The sequence below is a fragment of the Agrilus planipennis genome, unplaced genomic scaffold (assembly GCF_000699045.2).
Source record: "Agrilus planipennis isolate EAB-ADULT unplaced genomic scaffold, Apla_2.0 scaffold132, whole genome shotgun sequence".
NCBI classification, from domain to species: domain Eukaryota; kingdom Metazoa; phylum Arthropoda; class Insecta; order Coleoptera; family Buprestidae; genus Agrilus; species Agrilus planipennis.
In genome coordinates this window covers 728,706-755,163 of record NW_020442448.1, presented here as the reverse complement: position 1 = coordinate 755,163, position 26,458 = coordinate 728,706, and the positions used below count along the sequence as shown (strand labels likewise).

The following is a 26,458-nucleotide window of genomic DNA, read 5'->3' as shown; positions in this document are numbered from 1 at the left end:
ATTGGTGTAAAATCACCATCAATCATTTTATATCAAAATATTTGCAATCCAATTTTGTTTCTGATCTTTTACACATTGTAGTAAGAGAAAGAAACGGAATCCGTAGTCTCTTTAGCTTTGGGTTCACCTAATAAGTGAAGTTTTTCCAATTGTTTTTTAAGAATTTTGGATTATACTTATACATTTACAGTTTTACAGAGTTGGCATACATCAATTCGATATTGTTTTGCGGGCTGTCTTGTGGTAATTCATGGAATTTCGTAGTTCCTTGCTAAAGGTACGATAAGTGGTGATTTGGCACGTGCTGATATCAATTTGGAGCTTCAAAATTCGATGGACCATGACATTGAACCCGGAAAACAATATCGATTTAACATTTTAGATAATTTATTTCCAAGTTTAGACTTTTTTGGGCTCTCTTCAGTTATATAATATATAATTAGAAGGCATTCAAGGAATGTCACTTTGCCCCTTTTTTAAGCTTCTAATACCTCCAATGTCCAATGCGAGCAACTTTCATTCATCATTTTATATAGTTAGATCGAGGATACTAGCAAAACTATCAACTGCAAAAGTGCGTTTTGCATTTTACAAATATAAAATACGTTTCGAGAAGTATTTTAAATAAACTACAAAATGCTTTTCTCAAACAAGTACTTCAATACAGATAAAAATATGTATCTTTTTATTTTGTATTTGCATTTTAAATGCAAGTATTTCAAATAAATCACATCTGTGAAACCATCCTTTGGATGATATCATTCTTGGTAGTGCACAGTAGTTGAAACCATTCCCACCTAACCTACCTTATTAGTGTGGAGCACGTACCCATAACATTTTCTAATAATTTTACAAAGTACCAAAATAACTTACCCTTATATCTCTAACAGCAAACATTTAGTTACGATAGCGTGTGAGGCCCCTTAATTCGGTCCTGTCACAAAATCCGTTCTTAGCTGCCGTCTTCTGAAAGAAATACAAAAAAAAATTAATTCACTTTGTTAACTTGACTTAAATTCTTGTTTGTCGAAAGTGTTTAAACTTTAATAAAATTTGATAGCAATAACAATAATAGATAATAATACTAAGTGCAATCTAATTTTAAACAGCTTTTAACACCAATTAATAAATTTTAATGTTCGTCTTGTACCACACCCAGAGATCACGAAATCACTTGCCAAATTGTGACTGACTTCTATCATTTGTCGAAATTTTACGTAAAATATAGATAGAATGATTCTGTAAATACGCATGGCTTTGAAATATTTTACCAAATGCATTTTTATCTCATTTAAATTTACTTTTTAGCTTTAGATGGTGTAATAACTACCTTTTACTATTCCGTTCCCGACTATTTAGTCTTTGAATTTCGGATTTATTTTACGTTGATTTGAAAGGCATACCTGCCTACCTCGTTTACCATCTTTATTGTCTACCCCGATAAAAAAATCTGAGCTTTCGCCTACGGGCACGACTGCAAAGCTTTCAACAACCAAAGCATTAACGGTAAACTGCTATTAAACGGCAAACAATAGGAATTCTCAGACCGATGGATAAGTAATAAGGTAAGGAACAACAACATTGGCGGTAACGTTGAAGAAAGAAAAGTACTATCAGTTTCTTTAAGGGTACCGATGAGAAAGAAACGGAGAAGAGCAAGCAAGCAAGCAAGCAACCTGAACATGGCATAGCAAAAGTACAGGAGAGGAGAGCACAGAGCACGTATTCGTCGTCGGGCCGGCTGGGGCGCCCCCAGTGGCGCCGGCTGCATTCCCCACGTGCCCTGATAAATCACTGGGCCCCCGCCAGGCGTCTCACGAGCGCACAAACAATGAAACAATGGGGGAAATAAAACACGGCGACATCACTTTGTTTATCCGTATAATTGTTGGCGTGCATGTCCTACCTCGTCGAGATTGATGAGCCCGCGCGCGAACTCGTGTGTTGGCTATGTAGGTATGCATAAGGATGGTTCTGGTATCATAGCTCCAGCCAGGAGTTCTCTAATAATCGAAGGACGCGATGCGATACGGTTTGCGGTCACCACATCACGGGTAAGTATATGGTAACTTCGGTATGCAAAACGGAAGAGGAAATAATACTTGCATTGTGGAACTACTACTCTTCCACGAGGTTAATATAATGGGTTATTTTTGTAAGAAATATAGACTGTACTCTATATTCTATAACTCGAATGTAATTGGTTGATATCTAACATAATCAAAGTCAGAATAAATGTATAGATTTCACTTGAAAACTCGATTCTCTTTATTAGATGTCTTCATCGTTATCGTAAGGTCATCAATTCTAAGACTGGTTGGACACGGTGGAGGTGTCTCTCCTATCCTGAGCTAATCTTCGCATTTCCCTAAAACTAGAACAACCCACATCCTTAACTATTTGCGAACAGTAATCTAATCTAGGCCCACCTTTACCCCTCCTAATTCCCATTTCTACCTCTAATATGCCTCTGACTAGACCTTCATGCCTGAGAAGGTGTCCTAAGAGGCTATCTCGCCTATTTCTTATTGACTTCCATACAGTCCCCTGTTCTCCTATTCTTTTTAATACCTCTTCATTTCTAACCTTCTTTATCCACGGTATCCTCATCATTCGCCTATAACACCACATTTCGAACACTTCTAACCTTTTCTTTTCCGCCGCATCTACCGTCCATGTTTCGCACCCGTGCAGCGCCGCGTTCCAACATACACCTTTAACTATCTTTTTGGAATTTCTAAATTAACCGTTCGCGACCATAGAAGTGACTTCTTTTTATTGAAGGCGACTCGATCCTGCGCTATTCTCTACTTTATAACACTACTACTCCTCTCATCCTGACTTATCTCACTTCCTAGATTCCTAAAATCAGCCACTTCTTCTAATTATTCGTCTCCTTTCTTTATATTCCCTCTTTCCCTACTTTTTCTTCCCTTGCATACCAGTATTTTTGTTTTACTTTTATTTATTTTCATACAGTAATGTTTTTCCAATACCGCTTCCATTTTATTTACAGCAATCTCTAACTCCTTTTATTGTCTTATTGTTTCTAAATTGGATTATGATTCTTTACCCACGGTGTCATCCGTGAATCGAAAAATAACTTGAAAATAGTTTTTAGATACTGTGTAATATTAAGTTAAGTAAAATTATGATTTAGTTAAGTTGCGTGTATTTCTATTGCAATATTCGATATTTCACCTGCACCTTCTGATGTTGTACAACGTCATTTCTATCTTTTCCACCAACTTTCCGCCTTCTCACATAATACATGGGGGTTCTACATCTGCCGCATGCTATACATGAGGGTGCCACACTTACAATAATTTGGTGGGATTCACACACCATTACAGATACGTATACATACAATACAATTGATGTAATGTTATTCCTTTTTCTTTGTTAGTGTCCGCTGCAATTCCTACCTGGCATCTCTTTTCTATGTTCACGAAATTCAGTACAACGTCTGTCGTGAGCAAAAATAGGCGTTATATCAGCAACCGCATTAGTCTAATCAGTAAGTTGAAAGGAGAAAGTAAATGCGATAGTTTTAGTATGGACTATGTCAATTTTAAACGTTCCAACTAAACAATAATAACTATACAATGACTTCTCCAAGTCAAAAGAAAATACAACAGAATAGTAATGTTATGTATTGTGAAGAACAAATAATGCACGGAATTCTATTTTTTGCTTTACTATAATAGAATTTTCCAGGAATGCGCTACCCGTTTCGATATGGTTGTAAAACTAATTGAGTAACAAACTGCGGAACACCCACTAATATCCTTCAAACAACCGTAAATACGTCAAACGGGCAAATCTTTTAAAAGTCCTTTCCGAGTTGAATTACAACTGTGTGAAACAGCAGAGACCGCTCGCTGCGAGGCCACCATGAAATTTCTTTAGGAAAATGTTTGTCAACAAAGATATTTCGTGTAAATACGAGCGAAAACGCTGTCAGACCGTCTTAAACCATCCCTCGGCAAGGGAGTAACAGTCAAGGTGACAGAGAATGATGACCTGGTGTAACTGAATAGGATGACAACCTAATTTAAACATTCACCATCCCCCAGGGCAACTATTTTCGGTTTGGGGTAAGCTTGGTCATTTACGTAAATGGATTCATTTCAGGGTCAAAAATAGACAACTAATGACTCTCTTGTGTCATCGATAATATCAACGGAGATTGTACGGATTATATATTTAGAAAAACATTACAGGGAAATCATTAAATGTAAAATAAGTTGAAGTTTATTTAAATATTTGTACAAAGTTATTACTTAGCCACCTAATAAAAATAAATTAATATACAATTAAACATTTGCTGGAAATATAAATTATTTATAATGATGTAAATCTCCTTAAAAAAGGACTTGCATTAACACTCCTAATCTGAGAAGATTAAAAGTTCTTTTCAACAAATGCCTGTAATTATAGGCCAAAGAAATCAGGAATTGAAAAGGAAAAAACAAAAGGGCATAAGGAGTAATTTGTGACGCTAGTCTCAATTTGTTATCAGAATTGCTTTAGTATGTCTGGATTTTATGGAATCCTCTTTTTATAAATGCAGTTTTACGTCTTTTTGAGAGACTACTATAAGTAAACAAGGACAAAACAATTAAGAGAGAAGTCATTTCTGAAGTAACTTTTGTCGAGAATGAGAATCAAGATTTCAAAAATCCCCATACTACTAATTTGATTTGATTGGAGATTTGAGATATTAAGGATATGTAGAGAAATCTCCAAGTTCTAGGGAAATTGCAGGACCAGATTTAAGTTCCTCTTTGAAAAATGTATTGAAAATGATTATCCTCTTCGCATCTTTTTATGTTTCAACCCGACATATCAATAGTAGTGTTCTCTGTTTTTTGAAACTACTACAGTGAGAGGAAGTAATCATTTTGGATTGGATTCTTCGGCGGCAAACTCGAATTTGGACGCAACACATTACCGTTTCTATAAAAATCCTAATATCAGATCCAAAACAAGCCATTTTAGCATCATTCGGATATTGAAGAAAAAATTGGTTGATGCAATTCTAGGACGTCAGATTTCAATTCGACGATAAAATTTATCTGGAAGATGGCTACATCCTGTGTCCTTTTAATTTACGTAACAAGGTTCACAAATATGCCCAAAATTGCTTTCTTAGGAATTTGGGGGTACAATATCTCTAAATCTAAAGAGACTCTTAATTTGCTGATCCACGTTGACCTGCTTAATTAGTTAGTTTATTTAGTAAACGATCATATGTTAGGGAACTTTTGATAAAAAAAAGTATATACTTTTAAATGATAGCCGCGAAGAAAATCGTAGTGTTATAGATGACAATAGATGTTTATTTCGCAATATTAAAGTACTTAAAAAAATGCTATAGGTATGTATCACCCTATCTAAGTTAGTATTAACACTTGAAACTTTAACAAGCAACACACAGGTGCTTTTAATTCTGAATAAAAATAAAAGTTCATAAATTATTATTTTTCAGTCATGGACTCATTAAGTAATACATTTAAAATCAACAGTTGTAAAAGGAGTACACCAAAAATTATAATTTTCGGCTTGTATTTGGAGAAAGGAAATCGATTCCTCATGGACGTGATTTCCTTGACAAAATGTTTGGATGTGCCCATTACCATTTCCCTTTTTCATCAACGCGGGCGGTCTTGTAACAACATAACTATTCAAATCAAAATACAATGACGATTTGATGTGAACGTTCTGTTGTACCACAAGTGCTCAAATTTAAGCTACAAGCTGTTTAAAATTAGTTATTGTAACGCCTCTGACTGATTCAAATTTATAAATAAAAAATTGATCTTTTTAAACATTCTGAAATTTAAGAAACAGAAAATAGCAGAAACAGGACTTAAGAGGAGTAGAGGTAGACCTAGATTTGATTAGTGCTCGCAAATAGTTACGGATGTGGGATGTTCTAGGTTTAAGAAAATGCGAAGATTAGCTCAGGATAGGAAAGAGTGGAGGTGCGTGTCCAACCAGTCTTAGGTTTCTTGTTCTGATTTACTGATTTTACAGGTGGCAACGTCAATCCAAGTATCTGACTTCCTTTTGAGATTGTGTTAAGCACTTTTGCCAGCTGAAGTGATGGATATTAATAACAACAACAACTACTCTTTGCTTATACATACGTTTAATTGGTATTCAATAGCTAATTAATAAAGTCAGTAACAATAACAACTACAGTTAATTTTACCGACAGAAGACGTTTGCGGTCTGTATACTCAATGTGATATTTCATACACTAAGTGCTCCTATCCTAAAATAAATGCAGAGATATCTCATGCTAAATGCTGCAATATTTATCTTCATAATAAGATAGTTTTTGAATAATAAATAATTAATAGCAGCAGACTCGAAAGGTTACACGTTTACACGATGAAAGAATAATATAAATAATGCATTTGGAGAGCCACCGCTATCAACTCGGCCGACCACTGAGTGAGCTGACTAGCAGAAACGCGATTATCTCTTTTAGAGATTTCCTTTCTTCCGAGAAATAACGATCATAACGAGTATGGTTGTTAATAATAACTCGATTGTGGTTGGGAAATGCAAAACCACCATGTAATAAAAGAAACGCCACCGAGGATTTGTAGTGTCATCGAAAAGATTCACATTATACTGTGCGTATAAGTATCTGCCAGATTGTAGGTAATCGAAGAAAATATTATGTCTAACTCTTGCTTGTATGAAAAGTTATTGTATGCGTCGCAGATAAATAACAACAAATTGGAAGTGGAAATAATTCAAAAGCTATCCGATGATTTTTCAATATGTGGTTTCAAAACTACAGCATTATTCCGCCATTTCACTTGCAATAGTAACAATGTCAAGTTATCATTTGTTTCAAAACAGTGTGAAGTTAGTTTCGAAATAGTGATATGCACATTTCAGTCGTTTTCATAATGTATGAATCAAATGTATGAATACCTTGTTTGATTCAAGTTTGGCCTAAGATTGTCCAATATTGGATCAAGCATGACAAATGCCTGGTTCATCACCACGGCCCAAGCCTGGTTGGCAAGCTTGGTCTACGACTGGACAGCCAATACCAATACAAATACCAGGTTTTTGAAAGTTCTGTCCAGTACTGACTTGGCTGCCTCGTACTAGACTAAACTTGACGAAACGTTAATGTACAGAACCTTGACGCTTGAAGATTGTCCGAACGTTGATCCAATATTGACAAGCCAATGTTTGGTTTTCAACTATTGGTCCAAGTTTAGGTCTGTAGTTAACTCCGGTATTTTCTACAGGGGATTTTGGCTGAGTCTGTCTAAATTTAAATGGTGATGCCGTTGTCAATGGGGCACATTCATTTTGGAAACACCTATCTCTCAAATACTTCAAAATTGGTTATTTTTAAGATTCTGATGAGTCTGATTCTGCATACGAATACATGATTCGTAGTGATAATAGTCTGATAGTATATTTATTTATTGCTGTCCGTTATTTCATGAAAAATGACTTATAATAGATACAGTTGAGAGCAGTTTTTTTTTTATCAGTTTTAATTTACGAAAATGATATTTCAGAGCATGCTACTGCAATTGACATAGTCCGAAAAATTCGTGAGTCTTGCAAACTTTTAATTTTAATGATTATGATTCATTAAACCCCAATAAGCCCTTGAGCTAGCTGTAGTTCGGTGATCTTGAATTCAGCATTTAGCACTTTTTATAGTAATTGAGTTTAGAAAAAAACCACCTCTCTAAAAATTGACTTTGGGTGTTAAAATAAGTATTCTGTCAGGGTACACGTGGAGTAAGAGTCAGACACAAAGGAAATATTCCGATTCTGTCCATTCTTTCATCTCTCCGCGGAGCTTTAATATCGAACGCGGAAGCGGGTGATATATACGTAGGGGTGCAAAAGATGCAAAACAGCTCCATTATGATTAACGCGCGCTATGATTGATGCAATGACGTCAGGCGGAAAGGCAGGCGGCAGGCGGATGGCAACATCATCGCGCCATCACGTCGTTCGTTCGTCTGTCCGTCCGTCCGTCCGTCGTCGCGTCGCTAGACCGTGATAAATCGTCGTTATAATTGATTCTTGCATAATTATTCACGAGTTCGCATCTGTGCATTGACACGCATCGATCCTGTCCACCAACGTTTATTAATTTTCATCGTCTTGCAGAAACGGAAATACAAACTTTAAGAGACTTTTCTTCATTATCATCGCTGCAAACATTCGGGATGCTGAATTTTATTACTACCCTTTGTACTTGGAAAGGCCGAATGATTCTATGTGTTTAGACATTGAGTTTAGACATTAAATTAAGACACAAGCAACTTCATCATCCTCTTCTGGATGAAAGAGAGTCAGTCATTACGTGTATTGTAGGCATGGCACAATCCAAAGCTCACAAGGATCTAACATACATCGGAAATCATAATTAATTTTTCACGCGTATTTTATGTCCATAGAGAGATGGATCTACAATCTTATAAAGTCAAGCTCTTAATCTCATGATAACCATATATCAGACACGGTCAACTAGTCGATCGCGAAGCGATTGCTGATCGATCACAGAATCGACTGGAGACGATCTCAATTTTTCTCAATAAACAAGATGAAAGAAACCTCAAAGACTGACTTTTAAAATCCGTTGATACCTTTACAGCCTTTAATAGCAACCCCACAGCAGGAGAACTATTGAACATTAGATAAGTGGCTGAAGGTCGTCAGAGCCGGATTAAAGTATAAATGAAATTATGTATTTCAGACAGATATTGAAATTTAACATTTCAAAATAATTTTTGCGGCAAAACATCAGCGTTAGGGGTATACGACTTTCAAAACGGGAACAATGGAATAAACCTTGCCCATTAGGGCAGTCTACTATTTTTTAAACAATAATAAATATTTATTTTTCTTATTAGGTAACGAAAATATTTGATTTGGTCTATATGTAAATATTTAGTAAAAGATAATTTTGAATACCACGAAAAACTGAATTCATTAATTCAATATTTCTCCACTTTTTTATTTTATTTGTTAATATTTTAATTTCAATATCTGTCTGAAATACATAATTTCATTTATACTTTAGTCCGGCCCTGACCACCTTCAGCCACTTATCTAATGTTCAGCAATTCTCCTGCTGTGTGCGGTTGCTATAAAAGGTTGTAAAGATATCAACGGACTTTAAAAGTCAGTTTACTATAACATTGAGGTTTCTATACTCGGCTGCTTGTTTACAAATTTCCCATCGAAATTATATGTATAAATGACAAAAATTTATAATTATAGATAAGGAAAAAACAGAACATTAATTGAAATGAAAACACAGCAAAGCAATTGCCTGGATCCTCCGCCAATAGAGAAGCGTAAATAAATTTTTGACAAATCCTTTTTGTTTTTCGAAAATTTTTGTAAATTCATCATCTACTGTAAGTGTTTTTTTCCACCGAATATTTGTACAGGGTCTCATTGTTCTTCAGACAATTAAATATTCCGGTTAGATCTCATTTCTCTCAATGAAGATTTAGACAAAAGGTGTGTGCTTTCGAATACGAAATCAACTGGGGACTTTTAATGTGACCTTTATCTTGAACTTTGGGGTCATTTGTATTTCAGGATGACTCATTCTTTTAATGGAAATGCATATTTTTTTAACCGCATTAATGCAAAAATCGGTAATTTTATATTGAAGTTGTATTGCTCTTAATTTATAATTATAACAAATTAAGAACAATCAAACATCCGAAATATTTTGATTGAATCATTCAATCAATTTAGGAAAAAACTTTAGACAAATATTGTATGATTCCAAAAGCAATAAATTGGTGAGCCTTAATGTGATCTTAAGGGTAATTTGAAAACCAAGTCTATTTTTCACCACAGCAATAGAGAGAGCGGAAAATTTTGCAATAGGAAATTGATTTGTATTTAATAATTTCTTATGAATATGAAATTAATTGCGTTTGAAATGTGGTGTTACAGGCCAATGATGAGGATACGAGGAGATATTAGAACAGAAGACGCTATGGAAGTCAATAAGAAAAATATTAGAAGCAGAAACAGAAGTTAAGAGGACTACAAGGAGACCTGGATTAGATTACTGTTCACAAATAGTTAAGGATGCGGGATTAGATCAGAATACGAAACAGTGGAGGTGTGTGTCCAATCTTATTTAGACTGATGACCTCATAATGGATTAACTTCTGATTACAGAAGTTTCCGTTCTTTCCTTTGCTCAGGTAAAAATGTATGTGCTCCCATTAAAATAATTGGGTACTTCACTTGCATTGACCTTGAAGTCAAGTCAAGGTAACACTTAAGCTCAAGGCTACCGGGCGATTTCCTTTTCAAAAGCATGAGATCCAATCAAGACATTTCAATGCCTCAAGATTTAATTGCTCGCTGTAGACTTTACCGCAATACGATGCAGTGAATGCAGTGCTAGTTTCAAAAAGAGCCAGCTAAAAATCAGGCGGACTGTGTAAAAATTGTTATGTGACCTTTAATTTATTAACACAATCCATTAAAACACCCTTAATTAATTCGCAGGGAGGTTTGTAGAAGTACAACAACACCATGTAACTATTTACTACATTACAATCCGCCTGAAGATTAGTTAGCCGTTTTTGCTTTGATGATTACACAAATGTTCTATTGTATAGTAGTTTGCCTGAATGTTTCGTAAGTTGTGACGCATCTTAGGTGTAGGTATAAAAGTTTGGCTAAAACTGTGGAGGTATAAAATTTATCTTGCAATCAGGAGTTGTTTATCAATTTTAATTCTTTGTATTGGATTAAGTTTATATGGGCACATAATATATGTGCCAGGGTATTCGTGAAGAAGGTATTATAAAAGCACTTTATTTTATTCAACCTGTTATCTTTATTTCGCCGCTATAATGGCTCCGTTCGACATTAAAGTCAGTTTAGGTAGACTCATTACATTTTATCAACATCACATCATCATCGTCGTTTTACTCCTAGTCATAATAAAACATAAACATTGGTTAAATTTATCGTGATATAAAGCTAAAATTGGCTGTAAAAGGCCTGAACACAGAAGAAACCAGATTCTTGGCTGGCGTTATGGCCATTTTATTATCAGTACTAACTGAGTTTCATAAAATTCGCTGCAGTCTACAACACTACATCATTCCCTATCTTAACTTACACTTAAAGTGTTAAAGGGTAAATTGAAACAATACGGACACATCGATGATAATAATGCGGAATGTTATTGCACATATACTGCCAATAACGTAAAATAACTGCAAATTCATTTTTCTTACTGTTTTTTATATTATTTGAAAGAAATATTAAGTGGTACACGATACTGCGCACTATTATCTTCATTTTCCACTTCTGAATTTCTGAATAGTCGGCAACAATGATATAATTAACAAGACCTTTAACCTAGGCCCTTTCCGAAATATGTCATGATATCATTCAAGATACATTCATTTTGAAATTGATTGAACTAATGCTGTGCTAATGCGGATCTAAAAACCTAACGTTTCGACAGCACGAGTGGCGAGTTTCTTTAGAGATCCTCCTATCTCCATGCTGCATATGGACTCGAAAGCAACTGCAACCGACGACAACCTTTAGACCTGAATTAGGACATCATCAGTTCTCCTACTGGTCACGTACTATATCAGCATCATTCGTAATATGGTGCCCCTTTAGCTGATCCTTGATACCTCGACACAAGCTAAAATTACAAAGAGCGAGATCGGGACTCTTTGACTTTGGTACTATGCTGCATACGTCTTTTGTTCTTCTAATACAATTCGTTCAATTATTCTCCTCTCTTCAAAGAAAACAACGATCATTTTTTTTTCACTGAACAGAATTTTAAACAGCCATGTCTTGGTTCAGGATTTGAAGAGAACGTCGTAATAATACAGCTACGTTTCGTCATCCGTGACTATAGGATTTACGTACGCACAGTGCCCAGACTTAAACATTTTCAATGACACCACTTCACTTTCGTCTTCCTTTGCTTATGTGTCAGTTGATGAGGTACCCAAAGGGTACACACTTTTTTTAAATGTAATACATCATGTACAATTTCTTGAATAGCTGGTGCATGAACCCTTAAAGTATTCTCGATTTGCCTAACGTTTCGTTAGCACGAGTGGCGAGCTTCTTCAGAAATCCTTCCATCTCCAATGTTGGATGGGGACTCGGAAGCAACTGAAACCGACGACGACCTTTAGACCTGAATTAGGACATCATCAGTTCTCCTACTGACCGCGAAAGTCTTCACCAATAATTTGAAATTGATTATTGCCTCTACTAACGCAGTATCAAAATGAACCATTTTATAAATGTAAATATTAGAACAGAGAATGAATAAATAAGTTCTTCGTCAGTACTCCGTTAAAATTATTAGACGCTGATCGCAATTTCAGTCTTGATTCTCACCAGCACGCCTCAGTTCTGACAAAAAACGACCAACCGAAACTGCTGCTGCTTAACAGGGAGATTAATAGACAACTACAGGTAGTGCAATAAGGGCCATTTATACAAATTTGTTAGTAATTGTGGTCTAGCGGTTTGAATAATGGCTTGGCATTAGGGAAGCCACCGCGTGGTTCGATTTCAGGTTTGCCTACCCTGGTCTATTCTTTTTGTGGTTTACTTGAACCAGTTAGGCAAATTCTGGGATAGTAAATAATATTCCATAGACTTCAGCTCTCTTCTTCCTCCATTTCGTCCAACTTATCTGGCGTTGCTAGTCCTGAATTGACCTTTTTGTATCCCAATGCCGCAAACGCCCAAAAGTATATTAGTGTTTTGTTTCAAAATTATATTATGTATATTCATAAGTATTATAAAACTTGAAATAGCTGAACGTTACTTTTCAAGATTTTCTGTCTCTATGAAGAGTACTGATTACCTGATAAGCCCATAGCCGTTCTTGTTCCATGAAAGTTCCAAGACAAGTTTTAATCCGTTTAAGCTTAGAAAAGCTTTTTTGTTGGAATTTTAACAGGGCCAAAAATAAGACGCATGCTGTAATTATTTGAGGAAAACTGAAGGCAAGGCCACTGACTTTTCTCAGTAATAACTCTGTGTATGAATTTGAGTATCAGATTCACACAGGTTTTCAAAGTTATTAACTGACGAAGAGCTGATTTAATCATTAGAGTTCAGATGAAGCCTCTTTATTATAATTTTGGGGTTTGTACCATCTGTCTCTCTTTCCCTGTGTCCAACACCATCCATCTTGACAAATCCTAAAAGGAAGCTTAAGAGTAGAAATGTACCAGATAGTGGTTGTAGAGACTACGCTTACGAAGATGTTTATAGTTATTTAACAACAAAATGTATATAACTCATTATATCATCACCAATTTTACCACGAAGGTTTTACGAAATCAGTGATTTAGAAGAAATAATAAGTAGAAATATTAGAACAAATAGGAAATCATATTTCGTTTGTGTGACAGGAGACTTTTTGATCCGAGTTGACTGATTTTACATTTGTTGATTCCGAATTTTTGAAGCAATGATGCAAGAGTAAATAGATACGAAGACATTTCGATGTGGGGGTTTGATGATGCGCGAGATCCAGGATTGGTTTTCTTCCTTCGGTGAGTCCGTGGTTGAAGTGGTTTATACGACGTTACGCCAGCTGTTGTGGTAAGAATCTTCATGGAATGTATTATTTCCCGCCTTTAATAATAATTACAAAAGTGTGTACGAGAACTTTTGATGCTCATGTATTAATATGATAATTACCAATAATTACTGCAGTTTTAGGTTATCTCCGTTTCGCATGCACCCAGAAGTATCTATGTATATTATGTGACTTGACTATAGTTTATGGTGCACAAATAGAAATATGTATAAAATATACGCCGAAGTGTAAATAGGTGGATACTTACACATTATGTACATTTGTATGTATGCTAAGTTGGCACAGGTTGTCGGATTGGATCGCAGGTAAATGCGCTAATCAAAGAACGGCATTAGCAATGTTGCTTGCGAGGCAACAGGACATAATAATAAGTACACATGTCGAACTACAATTGCAATGCTGTACAAGATCGGCAACAAACATACTTCTGATAAACTTGGAGCGTATTTATGGTGAAGTACTGCTAAAACGGTCGTTTCCACCGATACGTTATCCGTTAACATGGATGTAATGAATCCGGTCGTAGCCGCAGTCGCGTTTTACGTTTTATTATAACGACCGACGTCGATGCAATCGACAGACGAACAGATCGGACGTACCTACGTGGCACTTTTGTTATCATCAGATACTATACGAACACACACACGTGTATCATCATCATAAGGTCGTCAGTCCTAAGACTGGTTCATTTCCACTCCTTCCTATCCTGAGCTAATCTGGGCATTTCTCTAAAACTAGCACATCCCACATCCTTAACTATTTCTGAATAGTTATCTAATCTACCTCTACTCCTTCTAACTCTGTTTCTACCTCTAATATGTCTCTGACTAGAGCATCGTGCTTGTCCTACCAACCTACCTCGCCTATTTCTTATTGACTTCCATAGAGTCCTTTGTTCTCTTACTCTTTCTAATACCTCTTCATTTCTAACCTTCTCTATCCACGGTATCCTCATCATTCGCCTATAACACCACATTTCGAACGCTTCTAACTTTTTCTTTACCGCCGCATCGACCGTTCACGTTTCGCACTCGTACAGCGCCGCTACATGCAATATATCATGAACAATTTTGTGAAGAGCTGGTGCATGAATCCTTAAAGTGTTCCCAATCTGACTATATGTCATTCTTTTATTTTCATTCACCAGTTTTTCCAAATCCAAATCAGAAACATATTCGTCCGTCCTCCTCCTCAACGTTAAACAAGCCTTATTCAAACTGTTTGTACTATCGATACACTGTACTGGCGAAGAACATATTTTAGCAAGTCCTATCAAAGTAGAAATCAATATTTGGAAAAACAGTACTACTACAGCAACAAGCTATTGAAGCTTCACAATAAAATTAAATGTGAATAACAAAAAACACACATACTTTTAGTCGTAATTCATACGGAAATGTCGGTATGCAACAGGTAACTAAACACCCTGTGAGTGAGTGCACGTTATTCCTTTTAAACTGAGATCGTATTCTCTTGGATTAGAGTCGCGCGGTATTATTTTTCTTCGTTGGAAAGGAGACCGCCAAGCCGTTTCCTTCGTACGTTCTTTTTTTTTTTTATTTCGACATAAAAGAGTAATGGTTCTCCCCTTCGAAAAAGTTACGACGGGCAGAAAGCTCGTTGCGGCCGGCCGGCCGGTCGACCAGCCGACCGAGCGGCCGGCAAACAGGCGCGACGCGCATCGCAACTTTATGGTTCCAGCAGTTTTAGAGCTTTATGTCGCAGTACGGTACTTACACAAACATACACGCATTTACGATGGGATACGTATGGTACCTACGGTAGATGTGGAGTCAGGTAGGACGACTAGTGGCGCCAGCTCCAGGTATAAGCAACGTGCCCAGAAAGCACAGGGTTAATGAAGGCTCCGCTGGTCCGGCTTCGGTCAGGTGGTGGTAATACTACTCGACCGGAGCGGTTCCGGTTATTAGGACCGCTGAACCACACTTCATAAATGGACAGACACCGAAAGGGTTGCCGACGTAAATGGAAACCATTGGTTCGCTACATCGCGTTGTTTGCAGACAGATTTTTTTATTCGCTAATACTCAAATGGCACAAAAAGCTGATCTTGTCGGGCAGGAATTTTTCGTTTATTTTGTTCTGAAGGAAATGCAATGGTGAGGAGCTACAGCGAACGACGGACTACACAGAAAACGAGATACTGATGGTAGAAAAAAGTTGAACAATAGTTAGGAAAACAAAGCAGAATTTTCTGTCCCAAAGTTTGCTTTTCGTGATTCGGTGTTATAGTTAAAATCGCTTTTATCGTGCGGACCAACGACAAATTTACAATTTTCAGCGGTTCTAAAGAGTTTTGATCGACAAATGTTTATTTTATGAACTTAGCGACTTAAAATGAGCAATCTTCACACACGCAAAACCAATGGTACCTATTGCATTTGATAAACTATCCAGCTCTAAGTATTTTTTCTAGTAACACAGCATTTTTGATTTGATTCACATAGTTAGTAACCGAATTTGACTCCATTTCGATGTCAGCAATTTTAATTGAAAGTGCTTGTTCATAAATTTTTTCCGAATTTTGGTATGGCACTTTGGAAATGGTAGAAAGAATAAGAACACTGCACTACTGAAAATAAGTTTAAAGCTTAACATTCTTTGCTGATTGTTGTTGATGAAAACTCTGAAGCTGGGTGGGAGAATAGAGAAGTTGGAGAATGTCAAAATTGTACAAAGTTTTCGTGAAAATCTTCATTAAGTAATGGTGAAATTAATATTAATACAATATACAAGGCTACCACAATAACACATATGATAGATAAGGTAAATTTAATATTGTAAATGGTAGGATTTTGTTCAGTACATTTTCAGTTACCGAAGTACAGCCAGGAAAAAAAAATTTGTCGGCCTGGGGGTGTAACTATGTATACTGTATGTTTTTGGGGGTTGTTTTCTCTGAATCCAAATCCGCAGTTAATCATCACAATCCCAAACGATTCAAAGATTTAGCGACTTCAAACACATACAGTAGGTATACATAGTTACACCTCCAGACCGACAATTTTTTTAAAAGTTTTAGTGGATTTTGAAGTTATATCCAAAACCTGACGTGCTAGGGTTAAATTAACCTCGTATTTGGAGGTTATCAATAACTAATAGTCCTTGTTTTCGTATAAATGCGTATTAATTTGGATCAATACCTGTCGTTTCACTAAGTATGCACATACATTTCAAGGAACAATGGATGTCGCCTGTAGGGCGTTAAACAAGTGTAAACGTCTACATGAGAGTTGTGATTTCGTGATTTGTCTTACAAACCCCGAATTTAAATTATCTCCATGTACAAGATTCATTATTATTATTATACTACTCCAGCTCGTTCACTGTCTTTTTCTCAATGGCGAACCTGCCGCGCACCTCCGCACCACCATCCGATTTGAACCTGACCGTGGATAGACAGACAGACAGACAGACAGACAGAACGGCCGGGTACGTTGCGATGTGAAATATATTAACAGTATACGGTGTACTAATCAGAAACAAACAAAAACGGATCTAAAACCCACCTAATTGATGTGTCGTTTTTGTTTTGCTTAATACCGTCGGAGGACACGGTTTGCCCATTAAAACGTCCACCATATCGCGGTCCGATCTGTGCCAGATAGATGACAGCGTGCAAGACAAATGAAGCGCGATCCGGACAGACGGGACGATCGTTCGCTCGTCCGTTCGTCCGTTCGTTGTTGGTCTAATAACGCAGTGGTTCTTAACCTTTTCATATTCACGGAGTATCGTTTCACGTTATAATTTACATTTCGACGCTATGTGGGCGCGCATCAGGTTTTATACGGTTTTAAACGAAAATCGATTTTTACATTTTAAACGTTCCTCACAAAAAACAACGAAATAGGGAATGCAGAGGACGAAGAACAACTCATCAATGGTATCTATCTTTTTAACTTACTATTTGAAAAGAAAAGGTTAGAACCGATAGAAATGTGGTGTTACAGGCGAATGATGAGGATACCGTGGATAGAGAAGGTTAGAAATGAAGAGGTTTAGAAAGAATTAGAGAACAGAGGACTCTATGGGAGTCAATAAGAAATAGGAGAGATAGGTTGGTAGGACACCTTCTCAGGCATGAAGGTCTAGTCAGAGACGTATTAGAGACAGAAACAAAAGTTAGGAGGGGTAGAGGTAGACCTAGATTAGATTATTGTTCGCAAGTGGTTAAGGATGTGTGACATTCGTGTTTTAGGAAAATGCGACGATTAGCTCAGAATTGGAAAGAGTGGAGTTGCATGTCCAACCAGACTTAGGACTGACGACCTTATGATGATGATGTTTAGTACAAAAAAACCCAAAGGAAGTCAAAAATATTTAATATTTAGTATAACCAAGTCCTCTTAAGAAAAGAATACAGTCATAGGTTACAAAAAAAAATCAACGCTTGTAAGTAGAAACCAGATATGATCGAGTTTCCCTACTCTCTATGTCACACAGTCACAATCTTATGATCCTTATATCCTTATATAAATACGGACATCTATTGTATTATGGATGATCTTTTATGGATTGTTGTCAACTTATAATTAAAATCTGTAATTTACTATTACAGTTTGTAATTAGGTAGGTATATTTACAATTTCGAAACTGCAGCCATATCCATTTCTAGATACGCTATATGCACCTAGTGCCAGCTTGATACCCAACCAGCACTTCACCAATTTTCCATTAACGGCTCTAGCGACAAATTTTTGGATTTGGTGGAAACAAATAACCAACATATTGTAATACATTTTAAAAGTGATAAATATAAATTTGTCGCGCTAAGTTGATATGCAGTTCTATTGTAATGAACCGTATGTTTTGGTACCACTGACCGATTGTTTAAGAATCATCGTTTATGTTATGTGATCGTCGTGTGTTCCCTACCGTAGGCCTTGGGAATATCTTTATGAATCAGTTTTTGTGACAATAACTTACTATCGCCATCCCCGCGCGCGGCTTTCGCCATTATCATCATGTCACATTAAAATATTATTTAAGGTTGGCCCCATTTTATTGACCGCTTGTCAACGCGATGAATCTTGGATATTATACATACATATGCGTATGGGCTCAAGTTGACTGCATCTTATTATGTTATTAGCGTACCTTTAGAGAATGCTTTTTGTCTGTCTCATCGTCAGTTATCGACGACTTATTAGACCGAAGAAATCCTAATGGAGAACTACTCTGATGGATAATTGAATACCGAAATGCGAAATGACAGTTGTTCAAAAAGATCTCACGACCCAGCATACCTATTTATTGTAGTAGGTACCTAATTAAGTATGAGAATTATATTTTATAATTAGTTAAATAGTAGGGAAGTAATATTTTCAATATTGCCACTACAAAAACCATTTATTAAAAAATTGGCAGTTTCTCACATTACGCAGGTGGAAAACAAATGCTTAGGATTGTAATCAACAAAAATACTTTCTAGTTGGAAATTGCACTGCTTTCAAACCAACTGTTATAAATTTGAGGTAGTAGGTACTGATTTACGAAAAAGTAACAGAAAGTCGACTGTTCCGGTACGCTGGGGATGGACTCCTTCATCAAAAAGGCTTTAAATTTCCACGTCCGATCATATTATGAGGAACAGAATGATCATCACACCAGAAAGAGATCCAAATTCCAGAATGAGAACCTGGGTACCTAGACAAGTCTGACGTACAAGGAGACTTGACTCCGTCTAAACTGTGAAGAGGGTTGAACAAAGCAGAAGAATAAATACAGAAATGAGGAAAGTATAGAGTGCAAGAAGAATAAGGGAGTATGGGGCGAAGTCCAAAAATATGGTAGCTGAAATCCGATTAGTGTAGTCCTGAGGCGGTTCAAACGAAAGAGAAGAAATATGGAATAAAATAATTCGAAGTGGTCTGTATTCTGTCAAAACTGCCAGACGCGGATCGCGATTTCGATATGTTTGGATCTCATCGGCGCGTCGCAGACAGCTCCGACAGAACACAGACCAACTTTTACCTGCTGGCTTAACAGCGCGTTTTAGAAAATACCACAAATGGCGCGGTAAACGCCATCTGTAGTACGATGCTACATTTTAGGATTACGTATGCTCCAACAAGGTCCATTTGTATGGATATCTACTTGCTGAAACGAATCCCGGCGTAGCTAACCTCAACGTGATAGGCACGTTACCATAATCGAATAAAATAATTCGAATAATTCGATCTTTTTGGATCTCAAATCGCGATCCGCGTCTGGCAGTTTCGACAGAATACAGACCACTTCGAATTATTTTATTCAATTATGGTAACGTGCCTATCACGTTGAGGTTAGCTACGCCGGGATTCGTTTCAGCAAGTAGATATCCATATATTCAAATGGACCTTGTTGGAGCATACGTAATCCTAAAATGTAGCATCGTACTACAGATGGCGTTTACCGCGCCATTTGTGGTATTTTCCAAGAAATAAGGAGTATCAAAAAATAATACAGGATAATATTTAATATCCAGGAGTAGCAAGTATCTACCTAGATAATTTTACTTTCCGTGTACTTCTATAATGCGTTCTAATATTAATGAGCACCTACCTACCAAAAGTTTTAAATCGAATTATCAGGACTTTTTTAAACAGTGAAGTCGTTTAAACCTAATTAAACTGACAAACTGTATTCCAATTAAACTTCGTTGCAGCAGTTAGGTATATATAATTGATAGTCGGTTGACAAAAAAGGTTAGAAAAATCATAAGAGCGTGTTGCGCTTAAAGAGAGCATTAGTAACTTTTGATATGCAAAGTATTCACTACTCACTATATTCGTAATGGTAAAGTCGGCTGTCCCATTGATCTTTACGGCGCCTCTTTGGGATTATCTTTACATACGAGGAAAAGATAAATATAAAGTAACGATATTAGCCAGTGGATCGGCTTAACGAGGTCTCCACGCTTTAATTGAATCCTTCTCGTTAATGCTACTACATAATAAACGAATGACTGATAGAGAACTATTTAGATTTCGAAAGAATTAGACCGTCAGCTACCGGAGTTACTTTCTTATCGCCAGAAGAAAGCTTGTTATGCTTTATTGCACCCGTTTGACTGTCCATATATGGTGACCATACATTTAAAAATTTATGGCTTGTATATTTTATTATAAGTATGTTCCAAAATAGAGGACTTTTTTTACTAAACAGCTTAGGAACTTGTGTATCTTTAATCTATTTGCCCTACCCACTGCACTAACGTCAAAGAGATAAGCATTTAGATATCGTTTCATTGTAAATGTCATTTAAATTGTTACGTTAAACTGTTGGCATGAAACATAAAATCATGGTATGGGTAATTATATCAGTATGGACAGGGGAGCAACAAGGGGGGTCCACGGGTGCCCGGGCACCCACTTCATTGGGTTAGGCACCCAGTCAATTCCAGTCGATTCAGATAATAATCCAATTTGAAAGTTCGGTTCAAATAGTTCAAGCTCGTAAATGAGCAGCCGAACTCGATTTTTTGAAGTATAAGAAATTCAATACATTGGTGACCCTTTTTTTTAGTCATTTATAGTATTATGATGGGAGCACCCAGTATGGACACTATTAAATAATTACTAATTAGTTAAAGGAAGGACTAGTTATATTAAAGATGCTCAATATGGGATTAATTCAAGAAACTCTTGGAAAGCTACCACCAGAACTTTTTCAAATTGTGTATTATCTATCTACTTTTGACAATTTTCAGGTTTCATTATCCTGTGCCCTGCAGGATTCTAAAAAAATTACCGTATCTGCCGAGTACCGAATCCTAACCAGATTCTACTTTATAGTCTAAAGCCCTACAACAGTACATAATTTTAAAAAATATGTCTATGCTCCTGTTTTAAATGAACATCTTCCCATACAGGTAGGTATCTGAATTTTCGACAACAATCAGACAACAATTAATTAATAAATGTGTATAATCATATTTAACTCACCTTAACTTCGGAATGAGTGAAAATACACGAAGAAAATTTCGAATAATTTCCATGCAATAAATCACAATTTTTAGGAATTATCTTTCCTACATTAAACCCATTTACTACAAGTTCAAAGCACACATATTTGATGTTCTTATATTAAAGATGATTCACAAACACATATAAACTGTACGTACCAGTGGTACTCCAAAAGAATAATTATTCACAATCGCGTTACAAACATCTTAAACCGCACGCAACCGATTACTCCGTGTAAAAATTTACACAAGACAATGTTAAACGGAATGTCTGTTTCTGATGTTCTGTAGCTGCTTTCAACTTTGCCCTTTCCTTTTCTTTGGATAAACTCTTATCGCAGTCACAAAAAACTGTGGCCAGTTTCTATTTATAGATACATCTATTATTGTAGTTGTAGACTTTAATAATAACCATTACAAGTAAACATGATGACGCAAGGTCGAAAGGTTATTTTGGTGCAAATGCAACAGCAAAATGAATAAATTAAAATAGAAAAAAACAAGCTTACTGTTCTGCTACAAATGTATTTTGATATCTGTATTTAGTCAATCTTATTTTTTTAATAAAGTTGGATCCGCACACTTTGATATGTATATGTAATGTACAAGGATGGAAATAAAGGGGGGGGGCTCTAGGGGCTTGCTAGGGACCCCGTATTTCAATTGAAAATTAAGCGCTATTTAGGATTTTTATAGTTTGTCTTTTACTATTTATTTTTTGGAAAAAGGTCCCCAAAACAAATACGCATCGAGTTCCGAATGTACATGATCTACCATTAATGAAGTGGTACCTGCAATGCAAAGTACTTAAGGACTTAAGTACACACTCTGTTTTAGCAAAGTCAAAAAAATGTAGAGGTAGATTAGAATCTCATGAGCCTTAGTCTTGAGTTGCACAGTAACAAAATTCTGGCCCATCATTGATTTATACAGCGAGGACACATAGTTTAGAGCAAAGTCGATGCTGTCCATGAAATTTTGAACTAGCTCTACTACAATTTTCATGTGTGGTTTTTATATTGTATTTTATATACTAGAAACGAGTCCAACCTGCAGTCGTAATGTAGTCTCCCAATAATTTTATAGTAGGTTGGTAGATCGAAGACTTTTGGGATACCTTCCACGAATATTTTCCATAGAAATTGTTAGTTTGTATCTATATCATGTTAAATATTTAACAAATAGGTACTAACGTTTCACCCTCCTCATCGGTACATTCTCAGGATCATTTAAAACAGAATTTGGTTCTATGCCGAATATTTAATGCCTTTAACTAATTTATTTAAATACAAATGATCGATTTTTTTGTCGACTTAAAATCCCGATCAAGGTAAAATTCTTTGAAATTTAAACATTTCTATTTAACCGGCATCGAACGAAGGACACGCAAAAGGCAAAAGTTTTGTATCAAATAAATAAGAAAATACATAAACGTTTAAAATGTGGACTAAATGGCCGTATCGAGATGCCCTAACGAGCTCCGTATCCAATTAAGCTTATTCAGAGCAAGAAATAAAGGTGCTTTAGCAAGCTAACGATCACTAAATTACATTATTAGTGAAGGCCGCTACTGTAAATTCCGTTTTTCGAGGGAAGCCATAAAAATGGGTTTATATTTGTGAAAAAAAAAAATCAAAGTATAAAAGCAGCTGCTTTTAATCGAAGGACCTCTGGGGCTAACATTAATAGACATTCTAAAATAACCTGAAAAATAGATTAAAATGAGCTATAGTCGAACTTCTGTAACTCGAACATCCATATCTCGACGTCTTCTTGCTCGAATACTTTTGGATCTTTGACATACATATTGTTTTACATTTATGTGAAATTCATTAACTGGATTTTTTTTCTTTAACTCGAATACTTCTCTAACACGAGATTCAACTGCGGGTCTCTTTGATTTGAATTTTTATTCATTTTCTTCTAAAAATCCAGCCGCAGTGATACTTTCGGACAGACGTGATTGAAAATAATACGATAATCTCATGAAGGAATGAACCGGAGTCCAAACCTGGACTAATGGTGGGAAAATAAACATTGGTCCAGTACTGGGCAGCCCAGTAGGTACATATATATAAGTTTGATAATCATGGGTCAATATTGGTCCAAACTTAGTCCTGACGTACCAAGGGAAGAATGTGCGACTTTCCCTCTCAAATGTCAAACTTCCATACTTTCTTTCAAAGGTTCGTATATAATTTTCTACCATGTGCCTGCCGCAAGTACCACAATTTTCCCTGATATCAGGGACTAACACGCAACATAATCTCCCAGGAAAGAAATCGCATTTATTGTTCATTAGGAAATTAATTGAAACCGCATCCCCGTTAAAATTACCATCCGAGCCGAACCCTTAAAATCTTTGGAACAAAGTGCAACACCCCCCAAAGCTTGAAATTGCATTTATTGGGCATTACTTTACTATTTAAACGAAAAGATTTTCCGTATCAAGTCGTGATGATGCCGGTTTTAATGTTCGGTTCTCAATTCTCTACTTTACCCTTTTCATCTAAATTCATTGATTAAGTCTGAAGAAAGAAATAGAAGTTCAATTAACAAACGCATTCTTTCATCCGTATGTAGTTACTTAGCAAACTACAAGGCGTCGTGAAATTTACGAAAGGAATCATTATGATCTTTTTCTTCCCAAAAGTTACCACACTATACTTTACTACTATGTAGGTATAAAGAAATTATTCATTATCATCATCATAAGACCGTCAGTTCTAAAACTAGTTGGACACGTACCTTAACTCATTCCTATATATCCTGAGCAAATTTTCGTATTTTCCTAAAACTACAACGCCCCGCATCCCTAACTATTTGTAAACAATAATCTAATTTAGGTCTAATACTACTCCTCCTCTTAATTCCTGTTTCTGCTTCTAATACGATTCTAACTAGCCCTTGATGCATGAGTAGCAGTCCTACCAACCTATCTCGCCTATTTCTTTCATATCGCCTTCTGCTCTCATTATTCCTGTTTCAAAATGATTAACTAACTCTCCGCGTCTTAGAAGGTGTCCTATTATCCCATTTCTTATTTTCCTTGTTGATATTTATACAGGACTCTGTTCTCCTACTGTTTTTTAATACTTCTTTATCTTAATTTTAATTGTTCACCTTTTCAAACACATTTTACTGTCTTTCTACAATTATTAACCGAAAAGTGACGCTTTTAGTCTTGGTCAACCGAGTGGGCCACAAACAGAGAAGCAAATCTAGAACATAATGTTATCGGGGACGTAGCTACAGGTGGGCCAAAGCCCGTGCAATGAAAGTTCTGCCTAATGTGCTGGCCTACCCTAAATATTAACTTACAATTAGCCAGATATGACGTAAAATAGGTAGTTAAGTATAGTCATGTGGAACTCGACATGTGGAGCTCGAAGCGTCTTGGTTTACATGAAATTTAAAATCTACAACTGTGTGGGCCACCTTTGGCCCATGCAAATGAAAAAGCTGGCTAAGTCTTTGAATTATATACCTTTAAATAGATGTGCGTATAACCAGGAAGTTACGATTTAAAATTGTACCTACTTATATTTCTAAGGAAGCTTTTGCTTCACCCGTTTGTTGCTTGGAGCAGTGCCCTTTTAACAATGTGGGTGCGATATCTCTTTACCGATTAATCGCGTATATTGTAAGAAACAGAAATAATTAGAATGTGAGAAATCAGGAATTTTCAATTTATTATGATTTCTCGCTTACTATCGGCGTTCATAATTTCCTTACAATGACTCTTTCATAAAACCGTTATACAAGCGAATATCCTTAACTATAATGATAATAATTGCATTCTCAAAGTTACGAACTACAATCGGGGAACCCTGAGTAACAAGATTTGTTTATATAATACACGTCATTTAATCATGCAATTTTTAATTGTAAACAGGGAGAGTAAAACTTATTTAGAATAACTTTCCACCTTTATACAACTAATGAGTACCTACAGTTGAAAGTCTATATCCTTTTAAATATGATTTGGAATTTGGATTAAATAATCAAACCGATAGCTAGCCCCCACAATAGATTCACTTTAATTTATCTTTCGCCAATAAAAATTTTTATTCTATATATAAAACTGTAGGCAATTTGCAAATGCCTAATTTTGTTCCAGTTTCGCTATCACGTGTTTCTTGAATAGGAAATGATCGAAATTTCAACAAAAAAATCGAATTTTAAACGTTCCTTATTAAATAGAAAATCGATTACAACGGATTTACGTATTTAGGTACCTTTAGCTTGTATGAAGTGAATGGTGCGACAAAGGACAAAATGGCGTTCCAGGATACCTAATTATCCTTATTTGGAAATCGTTTCCAATAGGTCGAGGAAACAATGCATTCGACGTGCACGTATTTTGAATCAAGGTAATAAATCCAAAGTTTATATTTTGCACAAACTATCCCACCTCTGTGTCACATGGGGCGTCTTAAAGTGTTGCGGTTGGTTAATACACTTTGACAAGTGTCGCGCACGTAGAGCAATCTGAGCGCACCAACTAAGTCCTACAATTCATTTTACAAGAACCATTGCTGTTTTGAATACTTCAAATTAACTTGCCTTTTATTAGGACCCTCACAAAGGAAATCAGTGATACTGAAGTGAGGTATGCATCATAAAATTTCCGTAAGGACCTTATGAAGCAAATTTAACACATGTATAACCGTACACGGAAATGGGACATTTCTCCCCAAATTTAAATCGGATAGCGATCGTTTCTCATTAAGGTGGCTTCCCACGACCGGTTATATGGGACAGGCCGGACCGCGCCAGAACGCGCCAACACACTTCGGCGTCTCTGATGCACAAAAACGCATGTGCTGACAGTATGTTATTTCCGCACT

At 36.2% G+C, this 26,458-nt stretch overlaps 1 long non-coding RNA gene across 1 annotated transcript in view; it reads right to left on the bottom strand.

Moving 5' to 3' along the window:
* Window positions 1-21,866, bottom strand: part of LOC112906410 — a 133,689-nt gene extending 111,823 nt beyond the window's left edge. Inside the window, exons 1-2 of the long non-coding RNA XR_003232321.1 lie at window positions 21,589-21,866; window positions 874-966 (exon numbers count right to left, since the gene is read on the bottom strand). This is a non-coding gene — a long non-coding RNA (uncharacterized LOC112906410). The remainder of the gene's footprint in view (window positions 1-873; window positions 967-21,588) is intronic.
* Between the last annotated feature and the right edge of the window lie 4,592 nt (window positions 21,867-26,458).